Here is a 16,232-nt window from a genome sequence, read left to right on the forward strand (position 1 = left end):
GCACAAATTGTTAAATATGCTTTCTTCTTTCTTTTTCATTATATATTATATATTTCATTATATATTTGCTTCTTTGTCAAAAATCAGGTGTTTGTCGGTGTGTGGATTGATATCTGGGTCTTTGATTCAGTTCCATTGGTCCTCCTGTCTGTTTCTATGTCAATACCAGGCTGTTTTCAGTACTGTGATTCTGTAGTGAGTTTGAAGTCTGGAATTGTAATGCCTCCAGAAGTTCCTTAATTGTACAGAATTGTTTTGGATGTCCTGGGTTTTTTGCTTTTCCATATGAAATTGAGTATTGTTCTTTTGAGGTCTGTAAAGAATTTTACTGGGATTTCGATGGGCATTGCATTGAATCTGCAGATTGTTCTTGGTAAGATTGCAAATTTTACAATGTCAGTTCTAGCTACCCCAAAGCATGCGGAATCTTTCCATTTTCTAGTGTAAAGAATAATTTAAAGAACAAATGTAAGATAAAAAGATTTCTATTTCACCATGGAGTGTGGTAGACTGCAGGTAGAGCCCCTGTCTGTTGGGGATACAGTTTTAGGGAGTGTTTGTCACTGAGAGTTCTGTGTGTAAGCTCCTGTTTTTCCTATACTCAGATACCTAAGTGACATTCAATTATAAATAATTGAGTCAGGGGTTGAAAACAATGAAAACAAAATCCCTCTGGCAGTTGTTTATACTAGAAAGTGTGTGAACGTGGTCTCTTTCTCTCAAAACAATTTGTTGTTCTTCAACTTTCTCAAGGGAAGGAAGACCTCTACAATGTCTCCTTCATGTTGGTGTATTGCCAGCATCACTCCTCTCTTGAATCGGGGTCATTTTACTATAGGCATTCTTTTGGATAACCTACATAACCACTGTGTGATTAACGGGTGGGTAACATCTGCAGCGTGGATACACTGGGTACACAGGCAACTTATATTCCAATTAGTACAAAATGTGACAGTGTAATATTTCATTATACGGCTTCAAATGGCACGTGATTTTACATTTAGCTGTGTATACGGCTTGCACATCCAGGTACAGAAAGAAGTCAGAGGACAACTTGATGAAGTTGGTTCTCGTCTTCCACCGTGTGCTTCCTGGTAGTGAACTCAGGTCATCACACTGGGCGGTGGCCACCTTGCTCTGCTGAGCCATCTCACTGGCTCATAATTTTAAAATAACAGCTTCTTTATGGAATTTCCCATTATTTTTGAACTACAGCTGAATGCAGGTAACTTCAGTCTTCCAAAATGAAACAGGAAGCAAGGGATAATGGCTGTGTTCCTGAACCCTGAATTCACTTACCAGATTTAAATTCGGTCACCACCCTTTCCTAGGACTTGGGCTCTTTTTGTTTGCTTGTTTTGTCATTGTTTTTCGTGACAGGGTTTTTCCATAAAACAGTCCTGTATGTTCTGGAATTCACTCTGTAGACCAGGTTGGCCTTGAACTCACAGAGATCCACCTACCTCTGTCTTTCAAGTGTTGGGATTAAAGGTGTGCGCCACCACTGCCTGGTGGATTCTTTTTCAGGATAAAAGTCAATGATTATTTCTCTTTGCTTTGCCTAACTAGGCTCAAAATAGGTTTTGAGTCAAATGAGAGAATATGTATACGAGTGTTTTTGTAGATTATTTCTCTTTACTTTGTTTAACTTGACTCAAAATGGGTTTTGAGTCAAATGAGAGAATATGTATACCAGTGCCTTTGTACAAGCTGATAATGATGGGGTTATTACGAGTTGGCATTTTTCTAGGGTTTACCCAAGGACTCTAATACGTTGCTTGAATAGACAGAAAGTACTGGTTGATGAATGATGAACAATTCAGTTTATGGTGATGGATTCTCTGACACAAATAATGTCACATATGGTTTGGGGTTTATAAAAAGATTGGCAGGACTCAGGCTGGCCTCCATCCTGGGCTATTAGGCTGCTGGTAAGTGCTATGGTAGTTAGAATGTGCTGGCTGGGTAGGTCAGAGGGGATCTGGTGAGTGAACCTCAGAACCATGGTGATGCTTCTGGCTCCCTATAAAGTACACACATATGTTAGATGGATAGCTAAGAATCTGCTTCCCATGGTCACGTGAGGGTGTTGCCAGAACTAAAATATTGCTGGGAGATGAAGGCACTGTTCATATTTTAACCTACTTTTTGAAAAAGATAAATGCTTGAAGGCACGGCTTTATTAGATCATGTCATGCATGGACCGTTTTGAAAGGAATACATTTCTCTCCGTTGCAAAGACGGCAAGCCTCTCTTCCTTAAGGATACTTCCCATTGTAGGTTGCTGTCATGAAGGACATTTAGTCTTATCGCTGCTAGGATTCATTTTTCTCTAAAATTCTGTGAATACACAGTTTAAAATATGTTCTTGAATCTCTCAGGCCCTTGAGAAAATGTGCAAAGTTTACAGGGGAAAAAAAAAACGGGGCCTCAGGGACGGGCACAGACCCTAAACAAAGAAAAGGTCTGCAGTGTGAATTTAGAGGCTGTTCAGGATCTTCTAGAAAGGTATTTTGGGCTCTCGTTGGACTTTAAATTTAGCACTGCAGACGGCTCCCCATACCTCCAGGGTCTCGGCTCTGTTCACATCTCCCTTTCTCCATTAGTTTTCTTCAAACAGTCAGTAGGCATCTCTTCGATTTTTTATGATGCTGGTGGCCCTCCTGGCCCTCACCCCATCTCCTCATAATGACTCTTACCCAGGAAGAAAATCGGCTTATCTTCAAAGGCACCATGGTTCTGTCCAGTGCCTATTCTGTATGTGACTTTTATTCTCTGTTGAGGTTTTTGGGATGGTGAGATGGCCTAGCATATGAACTCCTGATTGCTGGAGTGCCATCCTTAGGATCCAAGTGATGAGAGAGAGGACCAATTCCTGCAAGCTGTTCGCTAGCCACCCCATAGCCACACAAAATAAATGAATACATGATAAAATAAAATAAACACCTCTCTCTCTCTCTCTCTCTCTCTCTCTCTCTCTCTCTCTCTCTCTTCCTAGGTACCTACTTCTTTCTCTCAGAGGAATCACTGTTCCAACTTATCAGCTTTCCTTCCAGGAATATTCTGTGAATCCATGGTCACATATAACATTGTGAAAATATGCAGGACCCATATATGTGCTTTGGTTTTAGCTGCCCACTCCTACACAGAAACACCCTTGATATGAGAAACTTTATACTGTATTCTATCACAGAATTTACTGTCATTTTTTGGACCAAATCTCTGCTGATGGATAGTCAGGTCATTATAGTTTTGTGTGGCCGGAAACAGTGGTAAGGTAATACTGCTGGCTGTGGTACGCACATGTAGGTACATTTTAGCATGGACCCCCTAGAACTTTAGTTACTGAGTTAAATGAAGTGTGCATTTAAATTTTGCTAAGTAACGCCAACCTGCTTTCCTCAGAAGTTAAACCAATCCAAATTCCCATTAGTAAACTATGTAATTTTTTTCTGCTTTAATTTAAGATGATATAAAGGATTTAAAAAAATCTTGTCAGTCCAACAAGTTAAAGCTTAAGTTTCTATGTGGTTTTTAATGTTTTTTCTCTTCTAAGGAGATTAAGTAGAGCTTTTCTATGAGCCATTTTAGTCAGTTGTGAGGTGTCCACGCCCTTGACTATTTTCTCTTTTGTAGCTGGATTTTTCTCATTGATTGATAACAAGTATTTGCATACGAAAAAGGTAGATTTTGGTTTAGAATATTCATTACAGCTTGATTTTCCTTTAGCTTGCTATTTCTCTTTGGTTCTTTATTCTGGAATTTTCTTTCATGGAGAATTTTTTTTCTTTTGGTTTGATGTGTCTCTACCTTGTTTTGGCCTGTTGAGTTTTGCAGTGCACACAGAAGTTTACTTTCTTGGAGGGTTCTGCCACTGTTTCCCAAATTCTCCTCTAGGAGCCTAATCAATGGTTTCATAATTTCCCGTTCAGTCTTTGACTCATCTGAGATGCTTTTTTGTCTTCTGGAATGGCTCAGATGTCAAACATCACACGTTTCCCCCCAGATGATAGTTAAGTTTTCTTTCCAAAAAGATTTTCTTTTATTTTCAATAATGCATATGTATATGTGTTATGAGTGTTTATGTGCATGTAGTGCCCTCAGAGGCCAAAAGAGGGCGCTTGGTCCCCTGGAGCTGGAATGACAGTGTGCTATGAGCTGCCTGATGTGGGTGCTAGGAACCCAGCTCAGACCCTCTGAAGAGCAGAACCTTTAAGATGTCTCTCCAGCCCTGGTCATTTAGTTTTCTGGTCATGATCTTGCAGTCACTGAGAACATCCTTGGAACCAATGTTATTCCTGAATTCCTCTTCAGGAGTGATAGGCAGGCACTGACCATCTCAGAAACTCAAGTAATGAATGCCTGTCATTGATAGGTCTGGAAAGGAGTCCCTGGATGGGGGTGGGGACGTCTGTTTTCATTTCTTAACCCCTTTTGCGGGCAGGACATTTATAACCTTGAGAAGAATGGGCTAGCCTCACAGATAATCCTCTTGGGACCCAACCTTGGCAGCCAGTGAGGAGCTGGCTAGAACTGGTAGAAATGAGGTATAACAGCCCGTGTTAAATATGTGCTTTGCTATGCTGAGGGAAGGTCATTTGGCTCGTAATGTTTTTTTCCTACCATAAATTATTGCCTGATATTCTTGAGGAAAAAAAAAGTTTTTTATTTTATTTTATTTTTTTTTTTATCCCCCAGAATATCTCTGAGAGGTGATTTTTATCTCCAGGGCCCTCGTTCTGGACTGCTTCCCTTTTGATTTTCCCCATGGTGATTTGCTGTGCTGGCTGAATTTTTTTTTTCTCTCCACGGTCAACTCAGTTACACTGAAATTCTTTGTCCTGTGTCACAGTTAAAGCCATTCATCTTGGTTATTTTGGGGAAAGAGATACTTTGCAATAAGATGTAGTCATTCTTTCTCATATTCCTCCACTGTCCTCATCTGTCTCTGGACCTGTGTCTACATGAAGCTCTGAGGTAATCAGTCAGTTCCTGACTGGCCAGTTCATTGATGCAGAGCTGTGTCTCGTATCTTCACTTGGGTCTGCCAGGCACTTGGCATCTCCCAACAGAAAGCAAGGACATCTTTAGGGAGATTGTCATTGCTCTAAAGAGTGTATTTAAAAGTCTTTTTTGTTTAGATTTTATTTGTTTTTATTTTACATAGCAGTATGTTTTATCCGCTTGTATGTCTGTGTGCACACATGTGTGGTGTACTTTCACGGGCCAGAAGAGAGGGTGTAAGGTCCCCTAGGACTGGAGTTACAGGGGACTGTGAGCTGCCACGTGGGTGCTGAGACTAGAACCTGGGTTCTCTGGAAAGAGCAGCCAGTGATCTTAGTCACAGAGCCATCTCTCCAGCTCCTTAAAGACTGCATGTTTGCCGGGCGGTGGTGGCGCACACCTTTAATCCCAGCACTCAGGAGGCTGAGGCAGGTGGATCTCTGTGAGTTCGAGGCCAGCCTGGTCTACAAGAGATAGGTCCACGATAGGCTCGATAACTACAGTAAAACCCTGTCTCAAAAGGACCAAATAAATAAATAATAAGATTGTATGTTAAGATTCTTTTATTGTTTATTATTTAAAAAGTTTATATGAGTCTATATTGTACTTTGTGATATATATATTCCTATCCATACCCCTATCCTTTTTTTTTTTTATAAAAAAAACCTCATTTCTTTACATTTGTCTCCTTTGTTTCCTTGGTTTGTTTCTGTTGTCATATTGTGTCACACAGATGAATTTTATATCTCTATAAAAACCTAGAAATCACACATGGAAGAAAACACAGGATATTTGTCTTCGTGGTTTGATTGTCACATGGCTTGACTTATGTAACACGAGTTTCTCCAATTGCTTCCATTTTTATGCACACGATGTGACCTCATTCCTCCTAAAGCTGAGAAGAATCACACCATGTATCCAGGTGTACCTCCTTCTCTCTACCCATCCCTCTGGAGTTGGAGTCTTAGGTGGTTCCATAGCTTAGTGATTGTGAATAGGGGTTCAGTAAGCTCTGGCGTGCGAGCATCTCTGTGATATTCTGACTTGGAATCTGGAAGACTTTATGTATCCATTTATTTGATATTTTTATTCGTTGAGAATTCTATCCAATGTATTTTGATCATAGCCACCCACCTGCCCACCCGACTTGGAGTCTCCATTCTTATTTTCCCGGTGTTTTAGAACTGATCCACTCGTCTTTGTTTCCAGTAACACATCATTGCAGCGGCAGCGGGGTGGTCTTTGTTGTCTTGGGGCCTGTGTCTTTAGGTTCTGTGAGGGACTAAGGACGAGACGGTGTCATAGGGTGCTCTTCTATGACAAAACACCACAACCAAGGCAGTTTATAAAGGAAAGCATTTAACTGGAGGCTGGCTTGCAGTTTTAGAGGCTTAATCCATCATCACCACGGTGGGAAGCACCACAGCCTGCCAATAGGTATGGCTCTGGAGCAGTATCTGAGACTTGATCTGCAAGGCATGAGGCAGACAGAGAGAAAGAGCTAACTGGAAGTTGTGTGGGCTTTTGATGCCTCAAAGCCCACCCCTAAAACACACCTCCTCCAATGAGGTTGCATCTCCCAATCCTTCAGACCAAGCATTTAATGTATTTTATGTATCTAAACCTCCACATATAATAAGCTCAGATACGCGAGTAGTTCCGATTCTGCAATGACCTTGCCAGGCAAGTGCTAGGTGCCCTTCTCCAGGTGTTAAAGGGACGGCCAGGAAAGCACTAAAGACTCAGCCAACGAGGTATAGAACAGCCCACCCAGCTGCATCTCCACTCACAAATTTGGCCCCTTTCTGCCACATGCAGGCTGTTTAAGAATCACCATTTACAGAGCTCAAGGCAGAGTTTGAACTGTACTGTAAACCAGAGGTCAACAGCCTTCAGATAGCGGCTTTCCAAAGTCCAAGCCCCCTTCTATTTATGACTTGTATAGACAAAGGCCGGAGCTGGAACAGACAATCATATTCTTGTCCCTAAGGGATGTCAGAAGTAGAATTAAGCTTTTGCCATGCATCTGGGGATGGAGCGGAGCACGGAACCCATCTGAAGCCAGAGCCCAATAGACTAGTCTCTGAAGCTGTGCTATAACCAAAGTTTAAAATCAAAAATGGCAATTAAAAATGGCTCAAGTTCTTTATTTAATTTTCCAACATTTTGAAAAGCGCTAAATCCAACTTGATTTCCTAAAGCTGCACACATTTGTTCTTCATAACTTAATGAGTTGTGTGTAACTATGTCTCCATGAAACCATCACTATCAAGGCATTATTCCCAGTCACCTTCCATCTTCCAGTGTGCCCCTTCTCATCTCCATGGTCCCTCCAATTGTTTCCGTGTTAAGAAAATTTAGCCTAGAATCTGTGCCAGCGGCAGCCTTCTAAATTACAGCCAGCTCCAGGCCCTATGCTGTGTGACAAATTGGAGAACTTACCAATCTTACACACTTGAAAGTTTGTCTCTCTTCATCACCCTCTCCACATCCCTTCTACTTCCCATGCTCCTCGATAAACAATCCATTTCTCTCCATTTCTGTGCATCTGATTTCTCTGGATCCCGTTTACGATGAGGTCATAAACAACAACATCTATCAGTTGCTTTCGTATATCTGGATAGATTTCCTTAGCATAGTCTTCAGCTTTATTCATCTTATTATAAGTGCTGGATTTCCCTTTTATGGCCAAATAATATTCCCTTGACTCTATAAGGGAATATATGCTATACATATAACATATTGGGTATATTGCATGTTATATTTCATAATTCCTCATTTTAGCTCCTAGTAGCTATTTTGATTGTTTCTGCATCATGACCACTGTGAATGATGCTGAATAGCCACAGAAATGCAGACAGACATCTATGAGGTCTTGATAGGCTTTGCTTTTGTAACTAAGAAAATTTTCGGATCCTAGGATGCAGCTATTTTTAATTCTTTGAGGAATCATCCAGCTGCTTTCCTTAGGGTTTTATCTGTTACACCTCTGCCAGAGGTGCTCAGTGTTCCCCCCCTTTTTTCACATCCTCAGTAATACTGATCCTTGAAAAACTAGTAACTGTCCTAACAGGAGTGAGGTGATAATTTCCGGTTTCCATCTGCATTCTCTGATGGTGCGTTAGTTTGAGCATCTTTACCTAGATGTCTTTGCCATTTGTACATCTGCTTTGGAAAAAATTCTGTTCATGTACTCTTTCCCTTAAAACAATTTATTTATTTTGTGTGTATGGGTGTGATTTGTCTATCCATGTCTGTGAACCTCGCTCATGCAGTACCTGCAGAAATCAGAAGATTCTCTGGAGCCGAAGTTCCTGTCAGTTGTGAGCTGCCATGTGGATGCTGGGAGCCAAGTCTGGGTCTTCTGCAATAGCAGCAAGTGATTTTAAATGCTGAACCATTTCTCCAGCCTTTTTGTCCCCTTTAAAATTACTGGGTTTTAAAACAATTTTTCATTTTCTTGCTTGCTGTTCTTTATGCATTTTGAATGTTAGCTTCTTGTTAGCTTGCAAAGTCATCTTATGGATTCTGCCCTCTGGGGGCAGAAGTCTCTCTAGCTTACTGTGCTCCCATTGGCTGACCTCTGCGTTTGCTGCTTGCACTTTGGATGTCACATTTACACAACCGTGGCCAAGTCTAATGTCCAAGTGCTTTTCCTGGACTTTGATGTAGAATCCCTTCATTTCCAAGTCTCACATTCAAATCTTTAATCCGTATTGAGTTTATCTTTGTACATGGTGCAAGCGGGGTGTCTGATTTCATGTTTATTTATCTATCTATTTTGTACGTGGATATCCAGCTTCTTTGGTAGCATGCACTGAAGAAATAAACATTCCTAGGGGGCTACAAATGCCAGAATGCTTTAAAACCTCTCATTACCCAATCATACAAACCTTGTCTACTGCAGCTTCTTCTTTCTACAGTTTTATAAAGTTCCCAGGAAAGAACCATCTCCAATTCCAGCCTTTGAGCCCTTTGTCTGCCGATTCTTCCTCTCTCTTTTATCGGGAAACCTAAAGCGGTGGTCGCAAAGGGCTGTAGGGGAAGAACTCAAATGCGCACAGCCAGAAAGGTATTATGGATCAAGGCGGGACAGACAAGTCTGGAAGGGCTAGATGTTGCTCGCGTGAAGCAATGGCTACCTGCATCTATTTCTATACTTCTATAGCAGTGATTTCACTATTGATCACTAACTGTACCTCCATCTCACGAGGAGGAACCCAGCTGGGAATAGAAAGGAGCCAGATGAGCCCTGGTGCTTCCGCACCCAAATTGTGCATCGTTTCTTGACCCTCCTACTTGCCTCCCCAATGAAAGACCTTATTGCCGAAGCCACCGTGGTAGTTAATTTTCTGTTAACAAAATCGGAGCGGCAGGGTAATGGTAGAAATAGAATAAATGCGATTGGTTCTCGGTTCTGGAGACTCAGTGGGCCACAGTGGCATCAGTTTGGTTCTGGGGAAGCCTCACTTTCCTGGCAGTAGTTCATGACTACAATGGGATAGAAAGGCAGGCCACAAATCCACGCAGGGAGCCAGGCAGCCTGGACACTGTTCTGACAAGTCTTTTGTGGGAACTAACCATGGAGTCAGTGAACCGTAATCTCTACAAAGAGCATCCTCTGATGACCCAAGGACCTCTTCCTAGGCTCCCTAAAGGTCCCACCCTCTCCACATTTTTACTGAAGACCACCCTCCATTGATGTGAATCAAGGGATAAACCACATGCGGACTGTGGCAGCTACTTTGAGCCAAGCATGTATCCTTTGCAGCTGAGAAGATTCTAACTGTTGCAAAGTGTAACATCATGGGGGGGTGTAGCTTTTTGTATGTTACTTGCCCATCTTTGCCCAAACCTCTTCCTGTTTTGTGATTTGCCAGGACTTATCCCTTCCTTTCTCCATGTAATGTTTGCATTGTTTTTCTGGGCTTTGTTTTCTTCCTGTCTCTGCAAGCTGCCCTTGATCAGAGACAGACAGTGGTGTGAGAGCTCCCACAAGAGTCGTTTCTCCCTCCATCTCTCAGCGCGGTTGGATTATCTCCTGTGTCACCTCTACAGAAAGACACCCTGAGCATCCTTCAAACTGTTGTCCCTGTTGAGATGCTCTATTCCATCAGTTTGTTTCTCCATATAGTCACCACCACCCAATTACACATGTACTTGCTCCTTATCCCTCCCTCTACAGATTCTCTTTCCTATATTGGATTCTTGACTTCAGAGAGAACCAGATTAGTAGTGTTTACCTGACATTTAACCAGTGAACCACAAGTGTGTGTGTGTTGGTAAACTGAGAAAATAATGACCGCATAATGTTGTGTTTTGGTTTTTGAGGTTGCTAGCAGTTTTATTATTTGAACTGCCTTGACCCGACTGAATTCTACGTGAACTACTTAACCATACACCTGCCAATTATATTCATCTTAACTTTCTGTTTTGGTGGCTGTTTGTCTTGCCCTTCACGCAAGCATTTTGCCTTTCAGTTTCTTTTCCTCAAAGATAGGTAGTTAAAGGACAAGTCAGTGACCTTGTAAACATGAAGTAAAATCCTCTCTCCTGACTCAAAACTTTGGAAACATTCCTGTTGCTGTGAAGTATAATGTTGTGTCTTTCCAACTGGGAGTTTAAATGTCAATATACTCGTATGATTCACAGGTTTTATAATGGAAAATAATACAATCGGGTGGAGAGATGCCTGTTGAGTGGATGAAGAGATGAACTCATCCTTTGGTGTTCGCTTCTCTTGGGCAGGGCCATGACAGAGAATCGGGGGTGGCGGCAGTGGTGAGATTCTCGGTTGTATACTAGGTTCTTTACTTCAGAGAGAAGCATTTTAGTGGTGTTTATCTGACACTTAACCAACACTCCATGACAGCCATGAGAGCTGCAGCAGCTGTAGCAATGGCTAACACTGAGCTCTGCTGGGTCTCTGGCTGCTGCCTCTTGGATTCTGGGATTCTCATTATTTTAACACGGCAAAATATCTGCCCATCCACCATCAGCAAAGACCACATTTTTGCTTTCAAAACCAGATTTGGAAGGAAGGAACACGCACACACACACCAGAGAGAGAGAGAGAGAGAGAGAGAGAGAGAGAGAGAGAGAGAGAGAAGTTCTGTTGGTAGAGAGAAAGGCAGTGCTTGCTTCACCCTGGGGCCCTGCTGTTGGTGTGATGTTACTTCCAGGAACCTCTGCCTGGTTCCCACTCTCTCTACTCGCTGGAGGAAGGAGTGGATCGAACTTAATGTAGTTCTGTGGATCCAGCTTTCTCAAAGCGGTGGTCTGAAAAACTCTGATGGGGCTATAGAAATTGAACTGTGTATCTGTGAAATTCTCATATCAAATTACTTTTTTAAATAGCCATGCTAATATCTCCTGGGGCAGAGGAACTTTCTAAGTCAAAGTGGGACCTGCTGCTGGTCCAGGGAGAAGGAAGTTAATGAGGAGAGGTGGGGGCCAAAGGATGCTGGGACTCCTTTAGTTATTAATGATAGCAATGACGGTGATGATAAATTAAGAATATTTATTGGATTTCATCAAAGTTCTAATTACAATAGGATCACAGAGGAAGACCCTCTTCTAGGGAAGTCACTGGCGTGTGAGTGGTGCTTTTCCTGACCTGTTGGTCACACTTCAGATCTGGGGCAATGGAAGCCGATTCCTATTTTCTTGTTGGGGAAGATTAGTAAACAGGCACATTTCAGGCTGAGATGCGAAGTGCCCTTTCAAATGCCTTTTTTTTTTTCATTTTCGAGATAGGGATTCTCTGTGTATTCCTGGAACTAGCTCTATAGACCAGGCTGGCCTAGAACTCAGAGATCCTCCTGTCTTTGTCTCCTGAGTGCTGGGATTAAAGGTGTGCGCCACCATGGCTGGGCTGCCATTAAAAAAAAAACATGTAGCTGAAGTCCTTGACACTTAAGCATTGTGAGTCTGAGAACACTGTTGTTTAGTTACCCTGGGGAGCATATTAACCTATCCTTCTTTTACAACGAGCCCCCTTAACCAGAGGCGGGGAACTTATGTGCCCAAGCTCACAGACCTGCACGTTTGAGACTCCACCCCTCCGGAGCTGGGTTGACTGACTCCACCATGCTGACTGCATCCGTTTTTCAATGCTCCTTGCTTAGGATGTTGACTATACCTTACTTTGGGCCTGCGCTTCCCCCAGGAATCCTTACTTCATTCTGCGCATACCTTTCGAAGTTGTTTGGTTCTAGACTTTCACTGCCCTTGAACTATTTTATGACTCTCCAGCATTATGAATAATAGGCAGAAAGGCAAGATAGTTCTTGCCTCTAGTCATGGAAATGAATTCTGTGTCTTGAAGGAGCAAGTATTTCCCTCTGTGGAGGAAATTTGTGCTGCTTCTATTTCCGCGTTCATTTAAATATTCTTTAACTATGCAAATGAGACTTCGCCTTCTGCTCTGAGCTGCTTCTCTGGCCTGCTCACTCCTTGTAGTTAAGCGACGCACACCATAAGCTGTGAGTTGTTCAGTATGAATCTTTATATATTTGGGAGTCCTAGCTTTAAACTTTTGGGGTGGAAGTTACCCATGGAAACTTTCAATTTCACGTTTTGGAAATGTTCAAGAGTCATCAGTCATAATTTTATAGTTTTCAGTAGAAAGCATCTATAAACCCAGTTGTCTTCATGCATTGGTGACAGAGTCAAGAGGCATCTATAAAAAGCGTTATTCATGGATGTGCACAAATACACGTGTGTGCCTGCCATGGTGTCAAGGTGGAGGCTGGGGGATGACTTTAAGGAGTATGTCGGTTCTTTTTTACGGTGTGGGTCACAAGGATACAGCTCAGGAGTGGTAGCCAGTGCCTTTACTCATTGGCTCTTGAGAGCCACCTTTTACTCAGTATCTGTCTTTGGACCTGATTACTTTTAGAACACGGAGCTCTTTGAGGCTGTGTCTTGACAGACCCAAGCGTGAACTGAAAATAGTATAAGCTAATGAAAATAATGTAGTCATCTAGCTTACCAAGTACCATAGCCCAGCCACACAGAACACTGTGGAGTGTTGGCTGTGTCCCTTTGACCATGTGGGCAGCCTTGCCACCATTGCCAAGTACCATGACAGAGTGTGGTACTGCACATGCCAGCCTGGGAAAAGGGAAAACTTTGAAGTTTGATTTTTACTGAATGCATGGCATGGCTTGTGCTCCACAGTGAAGCGGAAAAGTCCTAAGTCAGGGGCCACGCGCATTTGTTTCAGAAGGACATTTGGTAGCTGTCTGAATTGCTTGAACATATCTGATAACAGGGACTTGTTTTGGAACCGTTCATTTTGGCTTGTAACTCGGTGGTCCAGGCCACGGTGTCAGGTGTGTCGTCAGCAGGAGCTTGAGGCGCTGGTCATCTTGGGCCATGTCAGGAAGCAGAGAGACTAAATCCATCCCAGGGGCCCAGCCCATGGAATGAGGCCTCCTACAGTAAAGATGGCTGTTGCACCTCAATGAATCTAGGTAATCCCTCACAGACAGGCCAGGGACTTATCTCCTAGGTGATTTTAGATCCCATCAGAGCAACAACTGAGAGGAACTGTGACAATACCTGTGCTGGAAACGGAAGTGATTGGCTACACAGAGAGTTAAGTATAAAAAGAAATAAAAATAAAAAGGGGCATTGAGTTCTTACTAAAAGAGGTGTGGAATGCTCTGAAGGTAGAGTCTGCTCTTGTTGTTATGTGGGGACAATAGTAGGAATGAGAGGTGCTAAGGGCAGACTTGCATCAGAGTGAGTATTATTCTACAGGCCAAGCCAGAAGGATTGAATGAGGAAAATAAACTCTCCCACAGAAACGGAAAGTTATCCATGCCACCTAAAGTCACCTCCCCCACTACAGATGTGCATCTAGAGTACTCTGGGTGCTTACCTTATGCTAATTCTATATGTAAAGGTAAACCCTGGCTTGAATTAATCATGGCAGTGCATGAGTTGTTGGTGCTCAGGAACTAGAACACATCTTAGGGTGACACCCTTTCACGCAAAGCCTTAATTATTAAAACAGGCCTGTAGACTGACCCCAATCCCACTGTGGGATGAGAAGCGTTTGTGCCTTCCCCTAGGTTACAATGTAAAATAAAGGCAGACAACCAGTAGCTCTTGGACATTGCTGGTAGAGGTCTTGTCTCTGTGTGAAGCCTTGGGTTAGATCTCTGCCACCAAGTGAGCTCTGCATAGTAAAGAACACCTGTAATCCCAGGGTTCTGAAGGTAGAGGCAGGAGGACCGGAAGTTTAAGGTCATCCTTCACTACATGATGACTCTAAGGCTAGCCTGGGGTACGTGAGACTCTGTCTTAAAACAAAAATAAGCCAGAGAGAAGTTCCTAATAGTAAGACGAGGAATCAATTTGTCTCCTTTATTGGATCGTTTTGGGCAACTCTCTTGACTTTCCTGGAGGATCATTTATCTAATTTAAGAGCTCTACCTAAAAAAAAAAAAAAAAAAAAAAACACCTTATGGCTACAGCCTCTGGGTACTGAGATGATGAGAATGAGCTGCCCTTCCCATCCTTGAATGAGTTTTCTTCCTCGCATCCCACAGGCAGTCTCCTTCGGGTAAGTGTCCTTAAAGTTTGTGAAACTAAGCTTCCTTTCTGTTGTTATGGCAACAGTTTAAGAGATATAAGGAGACAATATGGCTATCACTAGGAGATATGTTGCCTTGCTTTGGTAAGTGGGTTGGGAATAGGAGGATGTAACCGGGGATGCTGAGAAGAATCTGCTCCTTCTCCAACAAGTCCGTTTCTCGCGGGAAAGAAAGTAGCTACCAACATTGACTAAATGAGTTGGCTTGGGACTAACTGGGTGACCCGACACAGCAAATGTTAGTTGAGGGGTTAACTGAATGAAGGAGTATGGGAAATAATAAGGTTCCTTCATCCAAGGACCCTGTGAAGTCGAATCAGATGTCTAAATAGGAGAGCAGTTTGAATTTATATGGCCTTTCCCCCCTTGAAGTACATCAAAGAATGCAAGGTCAATTTTTGGCTTATGCCTGTGTGGTTAGCGATGGTGGACTCTTAACGTCCTGCTGTCTTGACGATGCATGTCAATTTGGTTTGGAGCTAATTCTCTTTGTCCTCGGGATGTGGTTAGAGGTGAAGACAAGGAGTGCAAACTCAAAACTGGGGATTTGAAGATGTACAGTGAATTTTTTTCCAAAGCAAAATGAGAAAGAACTTTGAATCATTTGATGGGTTGCATTGTTTCTATCCCATCTTATACTTATCGCAGGGGAGTGGAGAGAACGTGGGATTCAGAACTGAGCCATCTAGGGAAAAGCCTGTGCTATTTTACAGCGGTGCTCTCTCTTACGCAAAACCATGAATGTCCTGAACCTCAGTTTCCTTTTCTCATGTGTACGGGCAAAATGTGCTGATGATTATATCAACATTGATAATATAATGCTTCCAACACCAGGGCAGGTGTGGTGTGGGTGTGCATTCCTGGTATTAGATAGACTTGGCTGTGATCACTGAAACTCTCTGCCTTTTACCATTAGTTTGGTTTGATTTTTTTTAATTTTTCTATTTTTCATGTGTGTCTCTCTGTGTGTATGTGTGTGTGTGTGTGTATGTGAAGGTCAAAGGTCAGCTTTGGATGTCATTCTTCAAGTGCTTCTACCTTGACTTTGACAGGGTCTCTCACTTGCCAATTTAGGCTAGGCTGACTAGCCAGGAAGGCCCAGGGGTCCGTCAGTTCCCATCTTTTTTTTTTTATTTTCGAGACAGGGTTTCTCCGTAGCTTTTGGTTCCTGTCCTGGAACTAGCTCTTGTAGACCAGGCTGGCCTCGAACTCACAGAGATCCGCCTGCCTCTGCCTCCCGAGTGCTGGGATTAAAGGCGTGCGCCACCACCATTCGAAACAACACTGGAATTACAAGCACGATTTACCACGTCTTTTTTTTTTTATTTTAATATGGGCTGCGGAGAGCAGGTCTCCATGCTCACAAGGCAAGAACTTCATTGATTGAGATATCTCCTCAGCCTCTTGTTAAATGAGTCTTTATCTTTTCATTTGTATTTAAAAAATGAGATATTCCTATGATGTGATGTTTTCTAAACAGTTTATAGGAAAGCTTTAATTTTGTCTTATTCATCTTGTAACAATCTATGAGTCTTTTATTAGTTCAAATAGTTTTTAAGATGATTTCCAAGGAAATAATCATGATAATTATTAATAGTAGTTTTGTCTGATTACCATATCCATC

Source organism: Microtus pennsylvanicus, chromosome 11 (assembly GCF_037038515.1).
Source record: "Microtus pennsylvanicus isolate mMicPen1 chromosome 11, mMicPen1.hap1, whole genome shotgun sequence".
Lineage (NCBI taxonomy): Eukaryota > Metazoa > Chordata > Mammalia > Rodentia > Cricetidae > Microtus > Microtus pennsylvanicus.